This window comes from Podarcis muralis, chromosome 15 (genome assembly GCF_964188315.1).
Source record: "Podarcis muralis chromosome 15, rPodMur119.hap1.1, whole genome shotgun sequence".
NCBI lineage: Eukaryota > Metazoa > Chordata > Lepidosauria > Squamata > Lacertidae > Podarcis > Podarcis muralis.
In genome coordinates, this window is record NC_135669.1 from 17,358,405 (window position 1) to 17,366,130 (window position 7,726).

Below are 7,726 nucleotides of genomic sequence, written 5' to 3' on the forward strand. Positions count from 1 at the left end.
GCGTTTCTGTGTGCTGCGCTGGCTTGCCAGATGCAGCTTTGTCACGCTGGCCACGTGACCCGGAAAGTGTCTCCGGACAGCGCTGGCCCCCGGCCTCTTGAGTGAGATGGGCGCACAACCCTAGAGTCTGTCAAGACTGGCCCGTACGGGCAGGGGTACCTTTACCTTTTTAACCTGTTCAGGAGGTGATGCCTCCTTCCCGGGCAGAGCTGAGGCTATGGAAATAGGTTATGGGGCTAAGCCCTGGCTAACACCAGCCTTTTGAAAAACAACTCTTGCCAAGTTCTTGTGTTGATGCGTGCACTGCGTTTGCAATGCAGCCAGAGGAAGGGAAGGCTCACCCCAATGTGTCTACTGCTTTGGACAGAGCAGGTGGAGAGACTTTGCTGGGCAGCCTTGGAAAGAGCAAATGTAAATAACATGCTGCAGCAGCAAGGAAGCAATCCCTGGCTTGTGGGATGGCTCTTCCTCGGGGCTCACTTTAAGTTAAACCTCTCCTCCTCCTGGGGGCTGACATTTTCCTTGGTTCAGGCAGCAGCTGCGCCTCGCTGAGCCGCAGGAAAGGTTGAAGGATATGTCATCAGCTTAGAGGCTGAGCCTGGGCAGAGGCGCAGTGGAGAGATTTGAAGCGCCTCCGTAGCCTAGGCAAACAAATGGGCTGGCTGCCCCCAACACAGTGCAGGGGTCCATGTGCTCAGAGCCATGGTGAAAGGAGAGGGAGGGATGCACAGGTGCTTGTGCACACACACAAGTACAGAAAGAAAGGTATGCACTTCAAATGCAGGGAAGAACCTCAGAAGGAGCCAGCTCAATCAAAGGCCTCTTTTCCACAGTGAGCAGCCAGGTGCCTTTGGAAAACTTGTGAGCAGAACATGAGCACTATAGCCTTCTCAGGAAGCAGCAGGCAGGGGCATAGTGCCTTTGATCCTGGAGGGGATATACCGTATTTTTCCGTGTATAAGACGCCCCCATGTATAAGATGACCCCTATTTTTGAGCCCCAAATTAAGAAATAAATAATTGCAACATTGTGTGTATAAGACAACCCCCAATTTTAAACTTTAAAAAAATGGGGGGGGGGGGGATATAGTCTTATACATGGAAAAATACAGTAAATGTTAGCCCAAGACAGAGCGTTTGCTTCTGTGGCACCACAGGGGAATCTGGGCTCCTCCTAAGGCAGGACCCAATTGTTCATTTGCCACAGTCTCAGGGTGAGATCCAGGGCTGCGTGTGACTGTTTGCACCCCAAAAAGGGAAGAAATTGTGCTAAGGCATTTCAAACTCAATTCTGCAAACTGTACACATGATCCAAGTCATAGAAGTATGGGCCTTTTATCTCTTTTGCTATTTTGCTTGATTATTCCATTCATGGGAAGGATTTAGGATTTCTCTATTTTCATCAGAGAAATGTTGGAGGATATGGGATTAAGGAGCAAAACTAGGCCCTCAACCCACTGGCTTCTGAAGATTCAGCAGATGTCACCCAAATCACTTTCAAGTACAGTGGTACCTCAGGTTACATACACTTCAGGTTACATACACTTCAGGTTACAGACTCCCCTAACCCAGAAATAGTACCTCGGGTTAAGAACTTTGCTTCAGGATGAGAACAGAAATCGTGCTCTGGCGGCGCGGGAGCAGCAGGAGGCCCCATTAGCTAAAGTGGTGCTTCAGGTTAAGAACAGTTTCAGGTTAAGAATGGACCTCCAGAACGAATTAAGTACGTAACCAGAGGTACCACTGTGTATTGCTGTAGCCATGAGGGATAGTAACTTGCTCGTTTATTAAAAACAAAAATGGAGTGCCTAAATTTTCAATTTCTGCTCAGCATCTTGTGATAATATCATCATCGTTGTCGTCTGTCTGCAGTGCATCAGCAAATAAATACATGATGATGGTGGTGATGATGATAAATGATATTACCGCTTTCTATGGTCCTGTAGAACCACAGCCAGGGGAGGGAGGGGCAGTCTGTATCATGCTTCATGAGCCTTATCTGCAAAAGCGCCTATAGAGAGATCATCAGGTCAGGCTGCTTGTCTGTCAAGTAAATATCCTTATGTTACACTTGCTGAACATACCCAGCTTTAGGACGTACAGCAGGCTCAATGCTGACACCTGTTTCTTCCCTGTAATTCACATGCATTTGAACACTTTTGTACAGAGCTGCATGCTTAGCTGGAACCATGCAGTATAAAGTCTTTCTTATACACACAGAGAGCTCTCCGCACGAAGCAGCATCTTTCCCTTCCAGGCAAAAAACATGTTCTTTAATATTTAAACCCAGATGGCCAGGAGACAAGCTGCTTTTCTTTTTTATTATTTATTCTTTTAATTAAACACCAATTAGAAAGGAAGAGTGAGAAAAGGCATTAAACGTTTAAAACACACACAGGCAAACACTCTCCACCACAGCTGACTCAGACAGAGCTCTTACAGGCTAATTGGGTACTTAAATGATCCTCTCAGACTCCATATCAAACAATGTATAATTCCACAATAGATACCTGCACTTTGATTGCAGACAAGGGAAGTGATGGATGAGCTACTTTTTCATTTGCTTCCAAGATTTACGCTGCAATCCGAACCCTGCTTACCTGGGAGTAAGTCCTGTGGAATTCAGTGTTTACTTCTGAGTAGAGGCGGCTAGGGTTGTGCTGTTATATCCAACCTTTCTTCCTCATTCATTAGGGTTATACTCTGCTCCAAAAATGCATTACCTGGACAGCCCACAATAACATGATTTCTAAGATAATCAAATAACAGGCATCTTAAAATAAAAGAAGTGACTTGATAAAAGCAGCGTTCAAAGAAAACAGATCAACAAAATTTTAAAAGTTTAAAAGCCCTGTTTAGAGAAGTTTTTAATATTTAATGCTGTATTGTTTTTAACACTCGATTGGGAGGCTCCCAGAGTGGCTGGGGAAACTCAGCAAGATGGGCGGGGTATTAATAATAATAATAATAATAATAATAATAATAATAATAATATTTATATCCCGCCCTCCCCAGCCGAAGCCGGGCTCAGGGCGGCTAACAACAACAACAACTAATAATAATAATAATAATAATAATAATAATAATAATAGCTTTTAAAAATGTTGTTGTTTTAAAAAAGGTATTTCCCTGGCATCAGGAACCAGACTCAGGAACAGGTCAGTAATAAAACGCCCCGCGTCAGAATAATTAACTCTTTATTCAAAGGAACCAAACAATGCAGGCCTGGTGATGACAGCAACTCTTCCCAGTAGGTCTTGCCCGAATGAGGCAGTTGCGAGGACAACCTTGTCTTTCTTTCCTCCACCCTCTCCATTTCTCTGCATGTTCTGGGAGACCAGGGACAGGAAGGGGAGATTCCCTGGATTCCTCAGCTGCCTACCTCATCTCTGTCTACTGGCCGCCCCTCTACTCCAGCCTCTGAATCAGGCCTGCTCTGTGCCCCATCCTCTTCCTGCTTACAAAGTCCTGTTGGTTCTTCAGCTTCATCCTCCACCTAGTCTGCTTCCTCTTCTCCCTCTGACCAATCACCATCATCCCACCACCAATGCTCTGGTTCTGAGCCTTCTTCCCCTGGGGGTTCCCCAGCTGATGCCCCCCACCCCCCACTCCTCTGTATCCAGCCTGTCCAGGACACCTGGGGACAGAAGGACACTGGAGTGGGTGCCAGGTGAGATTTCCTTGGGGAAAGAAACAACATTTGGGGCACCAGTGGCTGAAAAGGCTGCTCTTCTTCTTCTTCTTCTTCAATTTATATCCTCTCAAAGCAGCAAATACATCAATGATGAAACAATTAAAAATATTTTTTTAAAAAAACATAGAAACATAGATGTCGCCACTCAAAGCATCTCAGGTGGTGGAGGAACTCAGAGAAGGGCTTCTAAGTACAAGCAGACATACCAGGAGTCAGTTCATCCTCCAGACTCAAAGGCTGAAGTCCCTGAAACCCAGAGGTCAAGGCCAAGACCAGAATTTTGAACAATGCCCTGAAACAGATTGGGAGCCTGTGCAAATTCATGATGGATGCTTGGGCGATGTCTTGGACAGCCAGGCCACTTTTCAGAATGACTGCGTCAAGTTACAAGAATGCCTGCCTCTGAGCATGTGCAGAGCACCTTGGTCTCCTCACTGAGGAGTGACAGTCAGCTCCCCCATCCCATGTCTCCAGAGCCTTGAGGGTCAAAACAGTTATTGGACTCAGCTTGAAAAGTCAGAATGTTTAGAAAGCATCTGGATGTGTATTAATAGGGGAGCTTTCTTTGAAGCTTCCAAGCTCGTTCCCCCCTCCCTTGGAAAATGTAAAACAATGAGATGGAGAGGTTGTGAAGGGAAGATGACTCTAAATGCACCACTGAGAATTCAAAGATGCTTTAAAGCAGGGATATAGTCCAGGGGAAAAGTGTCTGCTTCCAATGCAGATTTGCTTTTGTTTGAAATAGCTGGTGCTTATTTTAAGCCCTGCTGGCACATTGTCATTTCCCGATTGCCTGCTTTCTTCTGCGAAAGCCATCCTTAATTTCTCACCTCTCTTTGAAGATGGAGCAGGGGCCTCGCCTTAGCAGCAGAGGGGTGTGCCAGGAGGGCAGCCCAACGCTGCCTGTGTCAGGCTGATGGGATTACTGAGGAGCAGCTGTCAGAGTCAAATGTGTCATGTCAACTAAAGCCAGGGCAGATGATGGGAAGTTAGGACTGATTTTGAGGAATGGGCAAACTACAAAGGAACTCAAGGCATGGCAGGAAGAGACTTCCAAGATACATCATCAGGGGAGGGGCTTTGGGGGGGGGGGTAGGGGACAGGAAAGTTCATCCAAATCATTCTGGGACCCTTGGCACCTGCCTCCATCAGGACAATTTCATTCTGACCAGGACGTGGCTTAGGTCTGCCACAAAGCAGCATCTAGTGGCACTAGCTAAGCAAGGGCTGTTTGCACTGATGGCTTGTTTAAGAACATGGAGATAGGAAGCTGCTCAGGACTCCCATCCCAGCAGGGCGGTCATGGAGAAGAGCCTCCTGCAATGTAGAGTCCCCTTAGCGGACAACAAGGCCCCTCCAAAACATGGATCCAGTCCTGCTGCCAGGTCAGATTATTTGTCTGTCTAGCCCAGACCTGTCTACACTGACTAGCTCTCTGAGATCTTAGGCAAAAGTCTTTCCCATCACAAAGAAAGCTAATTTAGAATCATAGAATTATGGAGTTGGAAGGGACCTTAATAAGATGTTGTACTATTTTTGATCTACTCTAGTGTTTCCCAAACTTGGAGCTCCAACTATTCTTGGACTACAATTCTCATCATCCCTAGCTAGCAGGACCAGTGGTCAGGGATGATGGGAATTGTAGTCCAAAAACGACTGGAGACCCAGATTTGGGAAACACTAATCTAGTCTAATGGTAGAGAACTGGAACCAGTCAGTGCTGTTCCCTCACCTGTACTGAGTGATTTTGACAGGTTAGCAGAGCTCTGCCCATCTGTCAATCACCTGATGTGACCATGACACCAGGTGACCCATTTTTGCTTTGTAGTAAGCCTAGCCAAGCTGATGGGCACTGACTTCAAACACTGCTTTGGGCAGGTTCCCCATGGGAAACTGCATAGCACAGCTTCCAGCAGTCTGGAAGTCACTTCCTATCATCTGCCAGGCACTGACTTCAAGCCCCATTTCCTGCAGAACTCCATAGAGCAGCCGATCACAGTGGGCTTGCTGTCATCACCTGATAGGAACATAGCATAAGAACATAGGAAAAACCTGCTGGATCAGGCCAGTGGCCCATCTAGCCCAGCATCCCGTTCTCACACTGGTCAAGCAGATGCCTGTGAAAAACCCACAACAACACCAGAGCACTCGCTCCTGTGGTTTCCAGCCACTGGCATTCAACATCATTGAATAATAACCATGGAGGCAGATAATAGCAATCATAGCTAGTAAGCATTGACTGCAAGCTTCCTTTCTTGTGAACCATCGGAAGTGCACTTTCAGTTACTGGTTGCGAACTACTGGCAGTCTTCTGGCATGGGGAAATAGCCAGAACCAAATTGGGACCCACACCGGGCCTCATTAGCTTCTCAGGCCAGAGGTTCCCCAGGCCAACTTTAGTCCACTACTACCTCCGGTTCTCAGGCCGAGAAGCCACCTCATAACCTGTGACCCTGATTCTTTAAAACTTGAGATGCCAGGGATTTGTCCAGGGCAGGTGCACCAGCTTCTAGGGGCTGAAGCAGTTTTGGTCCCCTCTCAATGTCCAGAGGGCATTCGGCTCTGCCCCTTGCCTCCTGGTGACATCACACGTGTGATGTTGGGACGTCACTTTGGGCCCCTTCAATCATCTTGAGAAGATGGCACCTCTGGTCCTAGAACATTTTGCATGCAAAGTGTGTGCTCTGCCTCTGATCTATGCTCTCTCCACAAGCCAAGATGGATCCCCCCCTGCCACTTTTAACCTTGCTTCATGGTTATCTAGCCTTTGCCAAAGGCAGCTGTGCCAAACCCTTGACTTTGATGGAACCGGGGCCCTCCTCTCTCATCTGCACTCTCTCTTTCTCCCCCACAGCAGAACCGTCCTTTTATTTTTGTGGCAGAAGGGAAGGCTCGCTCCTTTGTTGGCTCCTTTTAATAAAGGATGATTAGCTACCCTCAAAGGGAAATGCAGAAGTTCATGCAGAGGTGTGTGTCATCTAGGAAAACTGGAGGGTTATAGATGTTCACTTTGTAGCTTTATGAAAGTGGTCTGCCTTATGGAACCTGAAATGACCAAGATTAGATTGAATTAATATGTACCTTTTTTAATATAAAGATTTCCAGTACAAGCATTTCATAAAAATGCAAATCTCAGCTGAGATTTATAATTAGTGCAGAATATGTGCAGAGCTAACAAATTATCAGCAAAGCCAACCTCTCCACAGATAATTGCATGGGCCCGTGAGCAGCCTCTGATCACCAAGCCACTGAGCCTGGGCCAAAACTTGCCAGGTCTAGCTGCAGATGGCAGGGCATCCGAGCCTGAATCTTGCTGCTTGTTGTGCTTATCTCTTTTTGCCATGGGCCGCACAGGGGATGGAAGACTAGGCAGATCACTCTGTGTCCCTCTGGACCTCTCCACCCCTCTCATGTTATTGTTAGCACCTTCCCAGGCAGGAAGACATCTCCTGAGACACAAAAGATGCACAGGGGTAATGCTGTACTTAACCCTACCTGTCTGCAACATACTCTCCAACATTTTAACAAAAGAAAAGCAGCCATGCTTGAAACATCAGGATTCTGTTCATAACAAGGGGCGCTGGCCTCGTGTCCCCTGAGGAACATGGGAAGCTGTCTGATCACTGAGTCAGACCATTAATGCATCTAATTCAGAATGGTCCGTAAAGACTGGGAGAGGCTTCCCAGGGTTTCCACAGCCGTACGTGGAGTTGTTTGGGACTGAACCTGGGACCTCCTGGATGCAAAGTGCTCTACCACTGAGCTACGGCTCATTACTACACCTCAATGAAGGCTCCACTATGGTGGTTGAATTCATCTACTCTGCAGCCACACTCTCAACACAGACTTAGAAGCCAAGACAGTACAGTGGTACCTCGGGTTAAGTACTTAATTCGTTCCGGAGGTCCGTACTTAACCTGAAACTGTTCTTAACCTGAAGTACCACTTTAGCTAATGGGGCCTCCTGCTGCCGCCGCGCCGCCGGAGCACGATTTCTGTTCTCATCCTGAAGCAAAGTTCTTAACCTGAAGCC